The 21604-nt window shown below is 40.5% G+C and overlaps 1 long non-coding RNA gene across 1 annotated transcript; it reads left to right on the forward strand.

The window, feature by feature from the left end:
* Positions 1 to 777: 777 nt before the first annotated feature.
* On the forward strand, positions 778 to 21273 carry LOC144584361 (uncharacterized). Its single transcript, XR_013538559.1, has 3 exons — positions 778 to 4240; positions 5958 to 6132; positions 21243 to 21273. It is a non-coding gene; the product is annotated as an uncharacterized LOC144584361 (long non-coding RNA).
* Positions 21274 to 21604: the final 331 nt, after the last annotated feature.

The following is a 21604-nucleotide window of genomic DNA, read 5'->3' on the forward strand; positions in this document are numbered from 1 at the left end:
CCAAAAAGGTGAGGGACGTAACCGGCCCTTCCGTTTTCTCCTCCGCTAACGGCAAGCCGAGTTCCTTTGACAATTCCTGAAATTCCTGTAAAATCATCCTACACCTTCCAGAATTTGCCCTGCCACAAAAAAGGAAATCATCCAGATAGTGGGCAGTAGAATTACAGCACGCTCGTTGTCTGATTTTCCACTCAATAAAAGTACTGAATTTTTCAAATGCAGCGCATGATATCGAACAGCCCATAGGCAACGCTCTATCCATGTAATACAAACCTTGAAAGTGAAAACCTAACAGATTAAAGTCGAGGGGGTGAACTGGCAAAAGTCTAAAAGCCTATTTAATATCACATTTCGCCAGCTCTGCCCCCATCCCGCAAGCTCTAACCATATTCACGGCCTCGTCAAATGACGTATATCTTACAGAACATAACTCCTGAGGAATGGCATCATTGACAGATGTCCCCTCAGGAAATGACAAATGGTGGATCAGCCGGTACTCCCCCGGGGCCTTCTTCGGCACTATTCCCAACGGGGAAACTCTCAAATCACTTATTTTTTTTGGAGGCTTTATTGCACATCATTAAATCTCTGTGAATTACTTTCTTGCTGTTTGCTTATATAAACCTGCATACTTAGCACAAAGTGAAGAATGCTGGCAGTTTTTTTTAAATAATTCTTGCTTCTCATTTAGAACCAGATCTGTAGGTGGGTCTATAAAAGGGCCAAGGACCCTTCCTTCCCTTACCTCTTTTTCAATCTTTTGTACTATGCTTTCTAAACCCATAACATAAATTTTTGGCAAAGTAAGCTTTCCTCTCACCCAAAGCCGGAATCCTAAATCCAAATCGGAAACCTTGCCTTAAATATTCTGCATCCGCCTTTTTAGGGTAAGACAAAAGCCAGGCCTCCAAAATTTCAATTTTGATTGGGGTTGGACCCCTTACCAGGGGGACCATTGTTCCCACCTGGTTTCTTTCCACCTCCTGCCTCTTTATTTTGATGTTGTCCACTGGCTTTGAAACACGTGGAATTAGCATGTTTTCCTCCACATGTAATACATTCATGCTTGAATTTCCACAGGTTCCTGGTGCAATAACCCCTTGAGTTATACTCGAAACAAGGCAAGCGGGGTTGAACCGCCTGTCCCGCTCCAGAGCAGGATGTAATATTAGCGTTCACTCTCCTATTCAAGTGTCCGCTATCGAATCTGTCTCCCAAAATGGGTCTGGCTGGCGTCATGCATTGCAGCCACAAACCCGGTTGAGGTTCCTCCCAGCGTAAATTGGGCTGGATGGCACTCCTCATTCTGAATGCCTGGTCATACAAGAGCCAAGCCTGGCCCGCAAAATCCGTGTAAGCCCTATAAATTATGTCGAAATACTGAAAAAGGGAATATGCTCTCCATGGCTGCGCTTTTACAAGCACGCCGGCATAAATGATAAAGCCAGGAACCCAATTAGCCCAAGTTCTATCTGGCTTCTTTCTCCTATGCTTCTCTTTCTCTTTTTCATCGTCCTTGTCAATTTCTTTGTTGTCCACTTCCCGGTTCAAAAGATCAAAGAAGTCCACATATTCTCCACATCAAATTTTCTCCTTAACCGCGGGGGTCAAATGGTCACCCAACTGCATCGTATAGTCTCCATACGGCATAGCCATAATCGGAACTGTGTTGTACCCGGTGTTAGGCACGGATGGATGTTGTCCAGTATTTTTGCCCTGCCCACCACCAGATGTCCCTGGCGTCACTGGGGCCGCATAAGGTGTGCTCCATCCGCAAAACTGTTGTGTGGGTGACGGCCAATAAACATTCGGCCACCCCAAAGGCTGTGTAGTGTAAGATGTAGCTGGCGCCTGAGATTGTGCAGTAACGGCCCAGGGCCAGACGGCTTGTGATGGTTGTGAATTGACAGCGTAGGCAGACTCACCTGCTGCCATACCAGACGTACCTGGAGCATCCCCAGTTGAGGTCCATTCCTAAGGCCTTCGGATCCTGCTTGCAGACATCCTTGTAGCGCAGCTGTGGTCTCCCTCTGGGGCGATTTCCCTGAACTAATTCTCCATACAGGAGATCCTTTGGAATCCCACCATCAACCATTCTCATGACATGCCCAAGCCAAAGTAGATGTCGCTGTTTCAATAATGTATGCATGCTGAAAATTCCAGCTCATTCTAGGACTACTCTATTTGGAACTTTGTCCTGCCAGGTGATACCAAAAATCCGTTGGAGGCAACGCATATGGAAGGTGTTCAGCTTCCTCTCCTGCCGTGCACAAAGGGTTCAGGACTCACAGCAGTACAGGAGTGTGCTCAGGACACAGGCTCTATAGACCTGGATCTTGGTATATGCTGTCAACTTCTTCTTCACCCATACTCTCTTTGTGAGTCTTGAGAACATTATGCGTTTATCCAGCTCGACATCTAGGGAGAGAGTGTCAGAGATTGTTGAGCCAAGGTACACAAAGTCATGAACAACCTCTAATTCTTGCGTGGAGATGGTAATAGACAGAGGTAAGTCCACACCCTGGCCCATGACTTGTGTTTCCTTCAGACTGATGGTTAATCCAAAGTCTTGGCAGGCCTTGCTAAAACGATTCATGAGTTGTCGGAGGTCTTCAGCAGAGTGGGCAACAATGGCTGCATCATCGGAGAAGAGGAAGTCCCGCATGCATTTCAGTTGGACTTTGGTCTTTGCTCTCAATCTAGAGAGATTAAAGAGCTTTCCATCTGATCTAGTCTGGAGATAGCCACCTTCTGTTGCAATTCCAAAGGCGTGCTTCAGCATGACAGCAAAAAAGATCCCAAACAGTGTCGGCGCAAGGACACAGCCTTGTTTTATTCTGCTTCAGATGTCAAAGGGATCTGATGTTGAGCCATCAAAAACTACGGTGCCCTTCATTCCCTCAGAGAATTAGGGCTTGATGAACAGCAGTTTTATGTGGAAAGCTGTGACTTCTATTCATTTTTGGCTTTACTATATATCACTGGTGGGAAAACAATAGCTGTCATCCTGTTTCTGTTACTGTTGCATCCATTGCTCTGTTGCTGCCAAATCTGGATGGAAAACATCTCTTTCTAAATTTCTACAGTAACTTCCCCTAGTATGGAAATCTCCAGATGATTTAGACTAGAGCTCCCATCAGTCCCAACCAGCAGGGCCAATAGTTAAAGCTGATAGGAGTCTTAATCTAAAGCATCTGTAGGACACCACACAAGAGAAGACAGTCAATCTTAATAAGCAGTAAAGCAATTATGACTTCAAAGGTTTCCATGCCACCAATACATTTTATAGATAACTTTATGGCAGGTCATATACATTTCAAAGATTTTAAATGGGCAACAGAGAAAGAAGTTCTCAGTAATTCTTATGGCCCATCGCTTGGCCTTCATTTGACATTGTAGTACCAGGTCCCTCATCTGGAGAAAGCAACTGAGAAAAACTTTTTAAACTCCTCACTGTACTGTCATCTTCACAGCGAGTCTGTCAATATGTTTTTTTTAATCTACTGGATTAAACTGACACCATGTATTCTAATTCTCCCTAAATCACCACAGCTTCTGCATATTAAATTGACACATAAATACCAGCCAGCTTAATTTTACATATGTATTATTCTAGAGCCAATCTGTGCACTCACTACAAAATTCTATTCACTGTACGTCAGTGACAGCGTATTTATGTAATGTGGTCTGAAGATATACTTGTTTCTCCTGAGTTCTTCTGGTTTTAAAAATCTCTTTATGGGAGTAAAATGAAAATAGAGCAAAGCAACTTTTGTTGTAGTGTCTGACTTTAAAAGGAAAATGTGGCCTTTGGGGAGCAAATCAGAATGGATGAAAATGGATTTATTCAGTGCTCTGTCACTTTATCTGGCAGCTTGGGTACACAGTGTGCCATTGATACTTATCATGTGGATATATAAAGTACAGAGCAAGATGAGTTTGCATATCTAGACATTCAAAGGTGTGATTCTCCCATTTGGCATCTGCAGGCAACAGGCAGGGCCTCAGCATTCCAAAAGAGCCCACCACAGATGATTAGGCTACACCTTTAATTATTTTCTGGTTGTTGTTGTTGTTATTGTTGTTGTTGTGCAGGAGGGGAAGTCTTGCTGCCTTTTTTTCCTCCTGCTGGTACATTTGCTGGCCACTGTTTTACCTGGTGCAATACATCAGACATGCTGTCCTTCCTGGAGCAATGCCATATCAAGATAGAGTATGGCCAGGTTTTATTGGTTTTAAGGTAATTACCTGTTTTAATTGGATTTTATATGCTATAGTAGTCAGTACATTGTAAAGGTCTACGGCCAGAAACAATAAAGTTAGTATGTATGTAGAGCAAGGCAGAAAGTTAAAATGGTTGTCAACAAGCTGATGTGTTCCTTGCTGCTCAGTTGGAAGTACAGTGACCATTGCTGTGGCCCCTATTGTAGTGTTTGTGCAGTGACTGTTACTGCTATCCAGACTAACTAGGGTGAGGGGATGTTTGCACCTGCTACTGTGGTATCTGGAACCAGCAGCAGATATGTCCCAGTGTCTTATGGGCAATAATAACTACCTACCTTCAGGATACTGTGAGAGACAGACACTTTTGAGTTAATGGGGCTTTCCAAGAAACGTATAGCCTGTTTCATTTTAAGAGGGCTGCTATTATGGCTACTGTAGAAACATTGCTTTGTAAAGTACAGAGCAAGGTAAAGTACAGAGCAAGAGTGGTATGATATACCAGATGGGCGGGATATAAATAAATAAATAAATAAATAAATAAACAACAACAACAACAACAACAACAACAACAACAACAACAATAATAATAATAATAATAATAATAATAATAATAAAGTGACTAATTTTATCTGAACTTTTAAATTTTTCAAACCAAAATTGTTCTTACCATTTATTTCATATAAATTGCTCTGTTATAAGTTATTTTGAGATGACTGTGGACTTGAAGTATGACTAAGATATAGATTTTACCTACCTACCTACCTACCTACCTACCTACCTACCTACCTACCTACCTACCTACCCACCCACCTAATGAAGCAAGCAAGCAAGCATTCTCCTGCAGCTGAAAACAAAGACTGAGGCTCCTGGACGGAAGGTATATGACTCAGGATCCTGTTTTTAAAAACAGTGCACAAAGCCCTACAGAAGTTCTTTTCCTCTATATATGCATTCTCAGGTGAAGGAAGAGAAGATTACTGTGAGCGAATTGTGCTGATGCTGGAGAAACTTCCACCTATTTATTTAAAGCAGACAAAACATGGTGAAGCCCTAGCTTTGGCACAGTCCTATCCCCATGCTCTGCATTAGAGTGGGTCTGTGCCGAACCACTGAGATGGTCTGCATTGCTTGCGTTCTGTGGTAACATGCTAGCCAACACGCTACTCAGAATGTTTGGGCTCCCGCCCAGTTTAAAGCACGCCACCTGTGTCTTTACAAGGTTGGATGTGTGTGAAAGTATTGGAAGAAATGTAGCACTTTTAAGATACTTTAAAAAAAAATTAAACTCCATGTACATTGTTTTATTAAGAAAACCAGAGACTAGCAGAGGACAGATATATAAAAACAGGCCTCAAAGTGTGTCCTGTTCGCCACATATTTATATAAGGTAAGTAAGATTTAATATGGCTAACACTGTTGTGGACAAGAAGAGGCAACATCATAGCTGTAGCAGACACAGGCTTGTTTGTTATTAAGCTGTATAAACAAACATTAACCACTCACTGTTCCTGTACGGCAATTAATTAATTATCGCTGTAAAGGTTTCCAAGAATAGCATGCCAAAATAGCATGCTAACTGCTAATCCAGTTGTGCTATACATGTGGAATCAAAGTGAAAGCTGTGCTGTAAGTGCATTTAAGTGAAAGCCATGTTGTAAAGACTTCTTTCTTGGCCCACTTTTTGAAAGCAGATGGAGGACGTCACTTACCTACTTACAGTATTTTCTTCACAGGAAAATTCCTGCCACCAGCTGCTTTTACCTCTTTCTGTGCAACAGGCAGGAGGGGCATGCCTCTGAATACATTCCCCTCCCCCATCTCCAGGAGACTACGTAAATGGAAACCCAAGCCCTAACACTGGCCTCATCCTTCCTAACTGGGGAAGTCTCTGGTATATGTGCAGAACAGGTAAGGCACTGTGCAGTTTGGATCTACATAGGAGCTAAGCTTTACTACATATTGAAAAAAAGATCAATTATATTTTTAAAAATGTTAATACAAGATGGAAGTCCTGAGGTTGGGTGGCCCCTCCATTGGTGGTTTGGGAAACTCTTTTGGGGAAGTGACTCTCACCATGAAGAGTGAGGTTTGCAGCTTGGGGGTCCATCTGGATCCGGTGCTCACCATGGAAACCCAGGTAGCGTCAGTGGTTCACTCTGCCTACTTCCATCTGTGGCAGATTGCCCAGCTGTGTCCCTATCTTGATGTTGGGACACTCACCACTCTGGTCCATGGGCTTGTAATCTCAAGATTAGACCACTGTAATGCGCTCTACGTGGGGCTACCTTTGAGATTGATGCGGAAGCTTCAAATGGTGCAGAGTGCGGCAGCCAGACACCTCACTGGGGTGAGAAGATACTAGCATATTTCCCCCACTCTGGCTGCCTTGCATTGGCCGCCCATCCGTTTCAGCATTGATTTCAAATGTCAATGATAACATAAAGCCTTAAATGGTTTAGGACCTCAATATCTAGCGGAACGCCTCCTCCCACCTAGATCTACCTGAATCACTCATTCTAGCCAGGAAGGGTAGCTGAGGGGCCTAACACTGAGGGAGGCCCAGAGAGAAAGAACAAGAAACCAGGCCCTCTCTAAATAAATAAATAAATAAATAAATAAACAAATAAACAAACAAACAAACAAATAAATAAATAAATAAAAGTGTAAAAAAGCACACTTATCCTTGGGCAGAACTTAATAAAAACACACGCACACAGACATGCAAATATTTCTGCATGACCAACACAAAAAAGAAGTAAACATAAATCCTTCATACATCTTCTCACTTTTATAACCCACTGAAAAGAGAAAGAGGAACTTTCCTGCTGATACCTTGAAGATCCCTGAATAAGATTTGTTGGTTAATACCTGTAAGTCATTATCAGCATGGCCTCTGAAATCATGACCTACCTTTCTTATGAAACTAGAAAAGCAGCAAATAGATCCCATGTGTGTGTAAATCAAAGTGCATTGTGTCCCAGTTGTGAGCAAGGAGGCGAGATGGAGACACCTCTGACCAGAGTGCCATCCATTCCATCAGAGGAGGGGGAAAAGGAACGAAGGCTCAGAATTGGCAGTTCCCACAGAGACAGCTTGTGTAGGTTCCCTCAAGGGGGCCAAGGAAGAGAGAACCATTAAGAGTCCGAGTGGGTTGGGGTAGTTGAGAGAGCAGTTAGAAAAGGTGGGAACAGAGGAAAGGGGGAACGACCAGTCAGAGAGGAAGGAGGAGGAACTTGGCATGGAAGAAGAGAAAAGAGGAGGAGCAGAAGGCACCAAAGCAGAGGTGACAGAAGTAGGAGAAAGTGAGAGCCAGAGGATCTTACCTCCAGAGTGGGAATGGATCTGGCTAGAAAAACCCTGGACACATAAATGGGTAAGATTGATGGTGCCCAGGGAAGAAGCTGGCCAAAGGCAGAGAGTGCTCATCCCTCAGAAGCCATCCTACTGGTGGAAGACAGAAGCAAGAGTGTGGGGACCTAAGCTGAGGGAAGAAAGAACCTGGTCAGAGCAGGAAAGGAGAGGGAGCGCTAAATGGAGAGTGCAGGAGATGATGAAGAGACAAGGGCCTTGAGGACCTAGGAGTTCTTTGAGTCTGATGAATGAGCAAGGTGGGAAGAGTACATGGGAGACACTACCGTGCCCTTGTTGCCGTTATCACCAAAGATGACGGTGAAAGACTGGCACCCAATAGATCAACCAGGACCTTGGGATGTTAGTTAGGAGAACCCGTTTGTTAAAGAAGAATGGAACCCCTTTTCAGCCCCGTTGGCTGGAAAGGAGAAAGACAATGTTTGACTTATATAAACAGTTTTATTGATGTCCCTACAAATAAATGTTAATGCATTACAACTTGTACCTGTGTCTGTGTTTGAAGGGGTAAAATTTAAGGAAGAATGTACAGTGCATGACCCCTCTCCTGAACCCTCACGCCAGTGGCAACTTATTTTCTTCTCACCATTCCGGATGGTAAAATGACAGTGTGAAGGAGAGAACACCAGTGTGCTGTCCTCCATAGAACAGATGGCACACTGGAGGGAGTGTTGGTGGAGATAGAGCAGGAGAGGGAGGAGTGGAAAGGGGAGGAGCTGGACTTAATCATTTGGGAGGAGGATATAAAAGAGGAGGAAGGCGCGCAAAGTTTTAGAATTCTAACTGGCGGTGAATAACCAGAAAGGAGGAACTGTGCAGTACAGACTGAGCTGGGCTTTGGGCAGGAAGACTTTGCTGGATTGATGAAAGACTTCCTGAACCTCCGGACAGGGAGAGGTTTACTGCCAGACCCGAAGGGCTCTCACGCGGAAAGGGAGAATCTAGAGCCACTGGAATGGACCGTGGTGGTGTATCCACGCAGTCAGCATGGGGGGGGGAGGGTGATCCATCCCAGTCCCTCTTTACTCCAACAACCGCACAAAGGGGACTGGGCAAGACACCCTTGCTGTGGGACAGTTTGCACTGTGAGGAGCACCCCCTTGAGGTCCATGACCGATCAGGAGCAGTTTGGACAGCCCCAGTGTGAGAAGTGACCTGCAGACGCCTGATGTAAAAGTTCGAAGTTACAGAGTTCTACCAGAGTTAAGTTTGTTAGATCCATTTGAGATTGTTGAGTTGGGCATGTTAAATAATAAAAGGAACTATGTTAAAGCTACCGAACAGCCTCCGACTCTCCTTCCCACACAATCTCTGGGGTCGCCTCCGGCAGAAGACGAACCCAATCACAGACAATTACAAATGTGGCAACTAATAGATTGCTGTCTCATAACATGCCAATTTTGTTCCCTGGGACAGCTTTCTCATTCTGCCTAATGGTAGGGCTGTTCCTGACCTTCAAACGTATAGAAAGTATGGTGAAAATGGAATTTACAGCACCTTCTTTGTTACAAAGAAAGGAAACAGAAAAAGATGACTTGTACATGTCATCTAAAAGCTGCACTATAATTAAGTTTGCCTACTCAAAGAAGAAAATGGAAGATAATAGTTTGTATAAAATGCACAACATTTGACCCCATTTTTGAACTTGCCCTTTTAAAAAGCACTGACATTTTATATGTGTCCATCAGTCTGTCAGTTCCTAATGTGATCATCTCTTTCATAACTATAAAGACTGTGATCTTAAATGCAGTTCTGTAGAAATGAGGATAACACTAATAAATGTAATGTCTATGAATGAATGCATTTAAGACTTCTGGTTCCAGTTTAATCACAGCAATATCATTCCCGTTCAGGGCTCTGAGTGTGAGGGGCAATCCCACACTCGGGGGTGTCCATAGTAGACATGGGGGACCTGGAGGGTCCTCCGAGGAGAGGTGCAATTTCTGGGTCCAGATCATGAGTGCAGCAGTGACTTGTGAGGGACCCAGTAGCCTCTTTCTGCCCCATGGTGGTGAAGGGGAGGGGTGAAATGAATCCCTTCTGAAGAGCTGTCGACTCCGGAAGACTGCAATCTAGCGAAGAATAAGTGAAATCCTGAGCCCGAAAAACCCACAACAACCAAGTGAAATCCTCTCTGGTGAGACCTTTTTGTGGCTTTGGAACTGGACCCTTTGGATTATAAAGTTGGAGTGAAATTGAAGAATTAATCAGCAGTCAAGTGCAACTTAGGGTTAAAAGTTTACCCCCGTCTTCCTTTTATTGTCCTTGATTAGACGTTTCTGAAACTTCTTTGAAACCTTTTTTTGAGAAAGAGTGATGTGTTTATCTAAACTTGGTGCTCCTCTTGCATAAAAAGCAGAAGCACCATTTTGGCAAAGCTCTTGCCCAGACATTCTTTGTTTTTTTGGTTATCGGTAAATGTCCAAAGAACTTTCCAGAGAACATCAAGGTCATTCCTGAGATAAAACATACAGTGTACATTTTCCATCACTTGCCGTTCGGTAAAGAAGAAAGAGTTTTCAACTTATTCTAACAAAAGCTACTGGAGGGCAGTAGAGAATAAAAGTGGGTGCAGAAAGAATTGCTTGATAAATCTATGGAAGATATACATTTGTGTAACTTTCTTGAGATATATTGAATATATATCGAACACATTGGATATATTGGACCTAATTTTTTTTGATTCTCGATCTCCTTAATCTACATTGCTCCTCAAACTAAAAAGAATCTATCTTTTAAATTATATAATTCTTAAAATTGATTTTTGTGGATCATTTCTGGAATTCTGGAGTTATTTTTTTCTTTTCTTTTTTTCCCCTTTTCTCTTCAGACCTAATTGGGGTCTCTGGAACTGTATAAATAACAATTACATTTCTTCTTATTCTTTATTGATCTAGTGGACACAACACAGATTAAAGCTTGGCCTGCTTTTTTTCCTTTTTTCTTTCTTTTTATTCTGTGAGGACATTTCTTTTTCTTTTGATTAGTGGGTTTTTTGTGGTTATTTTTAAAAATCCTTTATAGACTCAACTGAACCTTGGAATTATAAACATATTAAGATCCAGTCAGGATCTCTGGAACTGTATAAATAAACAAATTACCTACAGGATATTTCTCTAACAATTCAAAGACCCAGTCTGGGTTCTGGATTTACAATATAGATAACTTCGGGCACATCTGGGTTGGGAAATACTCCTTTTTTAGAGGCCATTGGTCTAGGCTATGACTTCTCCCCCCTTCTTCTAATTTCATTTGTTGAAACCAATAGTTAGAAGAGACAATCATTAGAATATGAATATCAAATTCATTGAATGAATATCCACACTTGATAGTAAAAAAGGGAGATCCTCTTTAAGAAGAAAGAAATAGACTAGAGGAGACATTAAAATCTGTTTGAGACATTGCCTTAAAGAGACTTATTGATGAATTAAATGTTTAAAATGTTTTGACTTTATTTTAGATTTTCTAGAACTGATAAGCTGGATTTGTTACTAAATTGTGATTTGTTATTACTTTTGATATATAACACACTGTGAGATATACTAGGTGAAGAGGGAAAGCTAGAAGAGGTTCAAGAAAATGAGTACCACAACAGCTAAAGGTCCCAAAAAGACAGGATCTGCCCCTTCTTTAGGAGCATCCTTAGCTGCGTTATCTACAACTGCAAGCCGTGCTCAACAGAAAAATTTAGGAAATATTATTCAAAAAGAACAACAGAGCAAAGAAATGCAAACTATCTTGGAAATGTTTTCTGATATAAAGCTAAATCAACAAAATATAGAAGAAATGATTGGTACAAATCAGGCTAAATTAGAAAATAAAACGGAGGAGATTAATCAGCAGATTGTTACATTAAGTAACCAAATCATAGAAAAAATCAGAAAGTTCAAGAAAATAAACAACAAATTGAGAAGGTAGATGTAAGATTAATAGAAAACCAAAAAGAATTGGCAAAATTGAAAGAGAAGATGAAAAAAGCCCAAGAAGCTTTGAAGACCTATACAGATGCAACATTGATATTGGAAGTGGACAGGCTTCATACATTCTTAGATTTCGTAATGTTCCTGAAGATAAGGACATTGAACTTTTAGATAAAATGGAAGAAGCTTTGGCAGATCTCCAAAACATGGAGGAATCCCAGATGAGTCAAGAAATTGAACAAGTATATACAACTAACCCAAGCTATGGAAGTAAGAATAAGAACCCAAGGGATGTACATATAGTTTTCATGAGGAGGAAAATTAAAGAAGGTATTTTGAGGAAGCTAAGAGACAACACATTAAAGATCCAAGAGAAGGAAATTGTAGTTTTGAAACAGATTCCATGGAAAATCGAGATAGGAGAAAACAATATCTTTCTGGCGAATACATTAAATGAGAAGAACATAAATTTTAGATGGCTGGTACCAGAAGGAATTTTGGTAAACTGGCAGTCAGGAAGATTTAGGCTGGATAGCTTTGACAAAGCTAGATATTTTTATGAGAAATATATAGCTGTTGCAAATGTAAAAGCCATGAAGGAAGTTATTATCATGTATGGTGGACCTGTGATAGAGCAAAAAATTATTGGGCTAAAATCCACATGTGGATTAAGCAAATGTCAAAACAGGAAATAGAATTTAAACCGGAAATATTTTTGTTAGGATTACTACCAAATACTGTAGATATACAAAGCTATTGTTTAATACTACATGTTTTGACAGCAGCTTGGTTATTATGGGCACAAGTCTGGAAAGACAAAAATCCACCAAATGATGATACGATTGTTAAAAAAATATTAGAACGTGCAGAAATGGATAGATTAACTAAAGGGACTAGAAGAATCATCTTTTTATTTAAGATGGAATTTATTTTATAATTGGTGGAAAGTAAAAATCCTGCAGTAAAGGAACAGAAGATGAATAAAAAGTGGGATGTCATGGATATTCTCTTAATCAGAAGAATTATTCCAATATAGAAGATTGCTTCTATGTTGAGCCTTAGGATTTTTTTCTTTTTTGCATTTAGATTATCTTTGTTTATTGTTTGACGGTTAGAGATTCTTACACTTTATGTTTACTGTTTAAGTGTGCATTGTGCTATATATCTATGTTTTTAAATCTTCTGTTGGAAAATAAATAAGTAAATAATAATGAATGCATTTAATTTGGAAACTACAAAGAAGCAATCTGGACTTTTATTTAAGGCACAGATCCTAGTTACAAGAAATACAGTCTTTAAAACATATTCTATTACTCCTAGAATCTTTCATCCCATGGAAAAAAAAGATTCACTTCTTTTTATTTTTTTCCTACAAAGTAAGATATAGAAAATAAGTAGCTCAGATTTTGGATATGAGTGCTTGATATTTCACATGACACAATAGCAAATGTTAGATCTGTGTTCCATAAACATGCTTGTTGAACTATTCCAGTGTATACATTGTACCAACAAGATTATGAGAAGGTGTCTCCAATTACTTCAGTACTTACATGCATGTGTCTTTGCCCATCACATGATATTGGCCAAGGCTAAGTCAAGAACAGGATTTCTGGACAAACGAAGGAACCTCTTGATCCTATTTCTTGAGCTTGTTATGAGTTGTGCCTTATAGAGGTGAACCTCTTCTTTTTTATTGTTGATGACATGATTTGAGACTAGGCTCCTGGTGCCTCCTTTCTGCAGAAAGTATTATCTTTCACTAAAAGCTTTTTCTATAAAATCCAAATTATTCTTTTGTCAGGTTGCTGGAATTTTCTCTCTCTATGAATGCCCAAAAGAAGTTGGTTCCAGCCAGAGTAAATCAAACCTGTATTTTTCCGATAGTGTCACCTTCTTCTACTTCTGCTGCCCAGTAGCTGCCCTTCACGAATTCCTCTTCCATATCTCCATTGGAACTGTTAATTGTTCTTTTCTGCTGATGCAATTGTTCATTCTTGAACTGAGATGGTGCATCTTGGACTGGTGTTTCATTTTGACTATGTTTGAATATTTTGACCATTCCACTTTGATGACCCTGGTAGAAGTCTAGACTCATAATGAAGTCTGACCTCCTGATGATATTGCTTTCACACACAAACACCTCTCCCCATGTAAAGAGGCACTTTCAAGAGAGGATGGTACTCTTATATTTAGTTTTCACTTTGGAGAAATACTAACACAATGCACAGGATTATTAATCTCCTTCTCGTTCACACATCCTCTATGTCAGACTTTGCAATCCAATGACATTCAGATGTTTTTCATTGCATGACCCCTCAGCCCCTACAAGCATGGCTAATGGTTGGAGACAATGGGAGTTTTACTCCAAAATATCTGTCAGACACCTTGAGGAAGGCTGAACTTTGGATTCTTCCAGTCAAATTATTTCTACAACAGAAACACCCCTCTTTGGAGAACAAAATCTGTTCATTCTGTGGCCATCAGTTTAAAAGGAATAATGTCCTCTACCATCATGAATAATGTATTTCTTGATGGTGGTGTGAAGAGTGAAATAGTGTCTGTTCTAACTAAGATAAATGCTTTTCGCCTGACTGTTGCCACTAAGTTTTTTTTAAAAAAAAATAAAATATACTGTGCTTTCTTGCTTTCTTTTTTAAATCCACATTAGCTCTTTGTGCTAGAAACATTAAAGAACTGTAGCACTTCTCCTGCAGTGATATGAGAAACAGACAAAGAGTAGTTCTGATAATTAATCCGTGTGAGTCCCAAGCATTCAGAATCAAGTATGAATGCACATTCATCGTCTGCATTGGCCTCTCACAGCTGTACCGCAACAGACTCCCCTTAATGTAGACAGTGCAAAATACAGTTTATAAACAGGGAGATTAAGACTACAAAACTGGGTCTTTTTTGAGGCGGGTGTCCTTCTGATGATATCTGACCTGCAAGCTAGAGTTAGGATTAATATGTATAGGAAAATGCAGGCCTCGTGGTATTTCACTATCTCAAAAAACAAGCCATGTGAGTCAAGTCTGCCTATAACCAAACGACCCCATTCATTTGTTCAGTAGCCTAAACATGCTAGCCTGTCCAACTCATGGCTAATTTGCTTACACCAAGGGGACTGAAGAAAGCAGACCCATCAATCTATGCAAGCTCTCCATGTGAGCCAGAAAGATGATTTCCCTGTGTCGCTTGGAGAGCCATCACAGATTGACCAGACTCCTCCTTATGGTCATGTCAGGGGGTCCAAAGCATGGTAGCCTGATTGCTAACGAGGCTGGTCACAGGGATCACATGACCCCCCCCCCCCCCCGTTACAGCAGAGACATTAACAGGAGAAAGATTTTTTAAAAATTCATTACTTCCTGTTGTTGAACAGATTAACAGCAAACAAAACAAGCAAAACTGCTTCCAACAGACCTGTAAAGAGAGGGAAAGGTAACACTCAATAAAGAGGCAGGATTCTCTTTGAATTCCGAGGTGGGAAGGAAAGATTGGTTAGTGCTGGATAGATTGACTGTCATTGTAGCCCAGAAAAATCCCTCGTTTAAACCAGTGGTTCTTAACCTTTGTTACTCGGATACTTTTGAACTGCAACTCCCAGAAACCCCAGTCAGCAAAGCTGGTGGTGAAGGCTTCTGGGAGTTGCAATCCAAAACTCCTGAGTAACCCAAGGTTAAGAACCACTGGTTTAAACCACAGTCAGCATCCACAGAACCAGCTTTAGCATTGGGCAGAGTGAGGCATTAACCTCAGGTGACAGACATTCAGAGACAGAGAGTGGCCAAGAACTGTTCACAGACATTAAATTTCTGCCACACATCTTGCCCTTCATTCCCACTATGCCAAGCTACTGCCTTCAGGTATGATTTGGAAAATAAATACTGAAAACTACTGGCTTCTTTACACGGAGAGGGGGTGAAATGGCACTTATATTTCACCACAAGGAGAAAAAAAATATCTCAAGGTGGTCCTGATTTATCTGCAGAACAATCACTTTTAGACCCAAGTCCTGTATCAAGTTACATTAAGGTACATGATTAATGTATTAATAAACCACCATACACTGATAGAGTTTTATTGATTCAGATGACAGTCCTAGGAAAAAAGTAAGCATTTACGTATTTCATATTGTATTAAGATACGAAATCCTTTGTCAGTGGAAGATGCAGCGTTTGCAGGCTGCCCTTCGTATTCCCATCTTGGAAGAAAATGAAGCTGCAATTGTTTCTCAGCTGCAAAGATGTTATCGCTATTTAGTCAGCTTAAACTGCTGTAAAGCAGAAGGACAGGAATAATTTTATCTTGGCCAGCAAGGTCTTTGTCCCTCAGGGATTTTCAGGGAGAAAATGAGTATTCAGCAGGATCTGAAAATGAGCAGTTTTCAAAGGAATCATACAGCTTTGCAATAGGTGTGTGAATAAGTGCTGCTGCTGAACAAGATGGATGAACCATAATAAGTTTTTAATGGTAAACCATTAAAGAAGGAAAAATCAACCTGTTAGTGATTTCTTGCCTATCACAAAGGGAAAAGCACAGAAATAGTCTTTTTAAATAATCTTTCGTAGGGAAGGGTGGATTTGATTGGAACAGAAAGTGTTCAATAGAAACTCACCAGTATTTTATGAAGTATGTCCTCTCATGTCCCTATATTCAATGTGATGTACATACAGTATGCAGTGCATTTCATTTATGAGATTTTTTGGCAGTGTAGTCTGAAGTGTGCTACTCCATGTGAAGAAGAGTAGGTGAACAAACTTGGTTCACCAGCCCATCCTTCACCTTAGTCCCTACTGCTAAAGACATAGGCTATATTTATTACCTCCCTGTCTGTTCTGGACAGTCCTTTTACTGTTTGTTGGCTAAACAAACAAGGACTTGGACAAAGTTATTTTTTTATTTGAAGAGTTGGGAAGTGAACAGTTCTTAAGAGAATACCTTTCAAAAATTATTAGGGCATGTGTGGTCATGGTAGTCGGTCACAGCAAAAACAATAATTAGTCCTTGTGGAACTTTAAAGACTATTGTGCCTTGCCATCAGCAGACGTAATTTGCAATCTCTGAAAAATTATGCCAGATTTATTAGTTTTCCAAGATGCCACCAAACTCTTCAGTGTTTTGAACTTTTCAGATCAGCCTGCAAGGTTTTCCTGCAGCCCAAAACCTGTAATCCTGACAAGCCACACAAACACAATTTACTGTTGGTTCCCTCACTCCCTCTCTTTCTCCACCACATGTGTGTGCATGTGTATCTGTCTCCATGCATGTTTGTTGGGTTGCAGGGAAAGGTTGCAGTCTGATCTATTTCATCCACTCCCCCATTTTTCATACTAGCACTATGCCAAATTGCAAGAAATAATTAAAAAATAACACCACAGCAGCAGCAACAAGTGGTTGTGAGAGGCAGTCAGTACAAGGTGAGCAGGCACAGGACAAAGTCTTGAATGCAATGACTCTAGAAACCTGTGTTGCCCTGTTGACCAATATACAACACAGTTTAAAAGTTTTCCCAAGAGGATGCTGACCCCAAAACCACATGACTAAATTGATTTCAAAAACCTTGATCCCTCTCCTGATTTTTTCTTAGTGTAGCCATACCCTTAGTCTCTTCCTTCTGGAACCGCTGCAGCTCTCCTTCCTGGTACCTTTCTGCTTCATAAGAAGAACAAGCTTTATTGTTTAAAACCATGATAACCATAATATCAACAGCAACACAAAACTGCACTGACCCCATATATCTATATATAAATTCAAGCTGACATAACCTCCTTTCTTAAGACTTTTTATGTTTGGCACGTACTGTATTTTATTTGCCACCAAAACAAATTTTGCAACTTGATAGATAGTGTAATGATCCCATCTCCCTAAAGAGAAAAAGCTTGTGGCCAGGGAGTCCCTCTGGGTGCAAAACTACCACCTTTATTTCCTGAGGTCCTTTAGGCCTCAGAAGTGTGTAGTAAGCCCCATGGAGAAGCTTAAACCTTAAAAGTAACCAAAGCAATAAAACATAGGCTATGTGTTTCCTTAGAATACACACCAGCCTTGTAAAGTAGGACAGTAGGACCTCTATTTACAGTAGCCACTATTAACCTTCTTTCATCCACATTGGATGTAATAGTCCTGCTATATCAAGAGACTAGTCCTCTGTTGAATTTTTATATTTGTTTTATTAAGAAAATAAAGTAGATTCATTAGATTACAGTTGCAGCTTTAAAGTTTAAGCACTAGGCATTTTCAGACAGTTACAATGGTTAAATAAACTTACAATTTCTAATTAAAATTAAAACAGCTAGGTAATCATCCTTGTTCTATGTCCCTACATGTTAGCATCTAGAAGCTGGTCTATTCCCCCCCCCTTCTTCTTCCTAAAGAAAAACAATCCTCTGTGGCTCACATTCCACAGCATTCACAGAACCTTTTTTTTCACATACACAAACCCTCTCATTTTACATATCTTTAGGACCTCCTTCCTAATTACTCTTTCAAGCTGTCAACAAATTAAGTCCAAGTAGGCATAACTCAGAACACTCCGATCACCGCCCAAAATTCTCATGATCCAGGCTCCAGGTATCTTATCTTGTCCAAGTTAGTGGTTTTTGTTGCATCTCCTCTCTCTGGACTGTTCGACCTTATGACTTAGATAAACAACTCTGCATAACAAGCTCCTGTAAAACATCTATTTTAAATTCATCTTACATAGAACCCAACAGACTCCATTTTAGTATGACTACAATTCTCAGTTTCCTTCCATTTCCTTACAGGAAGTATTTGCGTCCCTACGCACAAGCAGCGTAGAAAGTTGAGCCAAGGGGGGGGGGGAATCTGTCACATAGGAGTCTAAGAATGCCGGCAAGAAGTTGGCTTCTGGGGTGCTCATATAAGGGGCAACTTAATAAATAATGGAAAGCGTCTTTGACCTCTCCTGATCTACAGATACAGAGCCTTTTATGAAATGGGACATTATCATATCTGCCCTCCAAAACAGCTGATGGAATACACTGAAAACGCAAAGCTGTGAATGCTTTTCTTAAAGGAGCTAAGGTTAAACAAAATAATTCCAAAACCAACAAGAATAGGACATTTGTGAGATGGCACACAAATCCAGCCACTTAGAGTGAAGACGGATTTTTTTTTAACCAGATACTTGGTTATTATTAGAGACAGAAGATGGCAAGGAGTCTGCGTTGATCCCATAGCTCTGTAAAATGCGTCTGAGCTTACCCAGGACTTTTTGAGAAGGAATATGGAGTTGTTCTTTGTAAGCATTTTTTGAGACATGGGAGTCACTCATGCAGGCCAATTTCAACCAATACATTGCCAGTACAACATGGTAATATGTTTCAATCGGGGTTAATCCTAATTCAGCCCTTAAATATGCAGCATGTATACCATAGGGGACTGGTAGGAGAGATCGCATGAAAGAGTTTTGAACTACTTCTTGAGTGAGGATCTTTGTATATCCGCATATCTCTGCCCCACATGTTATTTGGGGTACTATTTTCTTGGCAAATACCTCAACCTCAGGGGCAACTAATTTCCCCCCAATAAGTTATGGTAAACCGCAAAAGAGACTGAGTGGGGTGGGATGCTTTCAGATTGGTTGCTTTCAGATGGTGTTTCCATGAAAGTTGGGCATTAAAGCAAAGGCCAAGGTATCTAAAATTGTGCTCAATGGGTTTGTCATCAAGCTTCCATGTATGGGTTTTTCTTTTATTTCCAAAGACTACTTTGGTTTTGGTGTGATTGATGGCCAGATGTTCTCTTACATAGAATTTGCTCAGTTTAACCAAAAGTATTTGCATGCCAACTAATGTAGTCAAAACCATTGCAATATGATATGCATATAAAAGGACTGAAAGCTGGACATCCCTGATTGAAGGTGGGAAGAATTCAAGACCACTCAGTTCTTGCACAGTGTTATTGATATAGAAATTGAAAAGAAAAGGGGCCAACAGGCACCCCTGGCGAACTCCTCTATCTGTTGGTATTGCCTCTGACAGCAACCCATTTGCCCCAAGCCTTTCCCTAAGATTACTACAGGTATTTGAGTGAAACACCTGAATTAAAAATAACAGCCTTCTTGCCTATATTGGTGTTGGAAAGTTTTTGCCACAGATGGTCTTTATCTATACGATCAAAGGCTGATCTTACCTTTCTGGAAGAGTCCCCTAACTTCAGTTTTGGCTCTCTCATACTATCGTGGTTCCATATCTGCTCATTAACTTTCTGTTCATAGTTACCAACTCTGTTTTTTCCAAAATTACTTCTCTACCATATCCTCTCAAATATCTGGGCAATCAAAAACAGAGCAGAATTGGGGTTACAGTTCTATTTCTCCTTTGTTGTCCAATCCCTGGACTGAATGTCTGACCTTGTACGGCCTCTTTCCCCTCCATTAACTGTGAACCTCCTATCACTTCCAATGAACTGTTAAGCTCTCTCAAATGGTATATTCCAGAATGAATTTCTAAACTCTTTTGAATCCTTCTAAAATGAAAAGGTCAGACTTTTTATAAATCTAAGAACAAAAGGGATCATAGCTGAAAGTTTAATTCATTGGCATTTCTAAGCAGTGTTAAGGGGCAATCCTCTCTAGAATTCAGTACAGCAACCTACTCATCGTGTGCTAGAAAAGTAAGCAAAAGAGATAAGAGATAAGCGGTGAAGCCATTTAGTGAAACGGTGTAGTGGCTCAATTTTGCTTACAGCAGAAGATGAAAGAAGAAATTTAGACAGACAGACAGACAGACAGACAGAGAGAGAGAGAGAGAGAGAGAGAGAGAGAGAGAGAGAGAGAGAGATGGATATTTGAACAGTACTGACCAAGGAAAGGAAGCAGTCAAGCAAAGATATTCAGAGAGGATTCCAGTGTTGTGGAGATTAAGGGTAAGATATTAGTTTGAGTAGCACGGAGAGCATGAAAAAGAAATAGGGGTGCATTAGCAAAGGTGAGAGTTCTTAGTCAAAGAAAGAGAAGGTAAGACAGAGATTGGTATGTATGAACAAAAATGTCAGTTACCCTACATTTTTTTAAAAAAATGTTTGTTTCCAGTAACACACTTTATTATATATAGTTAATATGTCTAAACTCTCTTTAGCAGTTTGCAATTTTCTAGTGAATACTGCTGTAATAAATACTAGGGGTATTTTTATAGACAAGGCTTTGTATAACTGAAAAATTAACAGCAGTGCTTTTGAATTATAGATGTCAAATCTGAGAAAGTATTGATGTTGTTAATATTGCTATTGATTCATTAATGCCAATGAGGCCTTTAAAAACAAAGCACATAAACATTGTAGAAGGTTAGCCACAGTTCAAGAGCAGGGCATGATTTTTTTCATTCAAAAAAAGACCTCTGCCTGAGACCCCAGAAAGTATTTGCCAATCAAACTACATAATATTTTATTGTGTGATAATATCAGTAAGACCAGTCAATGGTCTGACTCACATTAAGTCAGCTTCTTATGTACATAGTTTGTTGCTGTGTTCTGCCAGGTCACTACCCACTTAGGTAAAGGTAAAGGTTCCCCTTGCCATTTTAGTCCAGTCATGTCCGACTCTAGGGCATGGTGCTTATCCCCGTCTCCAAGCCGTAGAGCCAGCGTTTGTCTGTAGACAGTTTCTGTGGTCACGTGGCCAGCGCAACTAGACACAGAATGCCATTACCTTCCCAACATGATGGTATCTATTTATCTACTTGCATTTACATGCTTTCGAACTGCTAGGTTGGCAGGAGCTGGGACAAGCGACAGGAGCTCACTCCATCTCCTGGATTCGATCTTACGACTGCTGGTCTTCTGACCTTGCAGCACAGAGGCTTCTGTGATTTGACCCGCAGCGCCCCCATGTCCCACTCACTACCCACTTACAGTAATCCTAATAGGGTTTTTTAGGTAAGTGGGATGTTGAAGAAGTGGTTTACCATTGCAACTCATCCCATAGCAAGTTTCTATGACCAAGCAGAGATTTGAACTCAGATTGCTGAATCATAGTCTGACACTCTGCCCATACAGCACGCTAGCTCTCTGTGTACATGTTACATTTGTTGTAATCATGTAATACACAGCAAAACAAAAGCCAGCTGGAT

This window comes from Pogona vitticeps, chromosome 1, assembly GCF_051106095.1.
Source record: "Pogona vitticeps strain Pit_001003342236 chromosome 1, PviZW2.1, whole genome shotgun sequence".
NCBI classification, from domain to species: domain Eukaryota; kingdom Metazoa; phylum Chordata; class Lepidosauria; order Squamata; family Agamidae; genus Pogona; species Pogona vitticeps.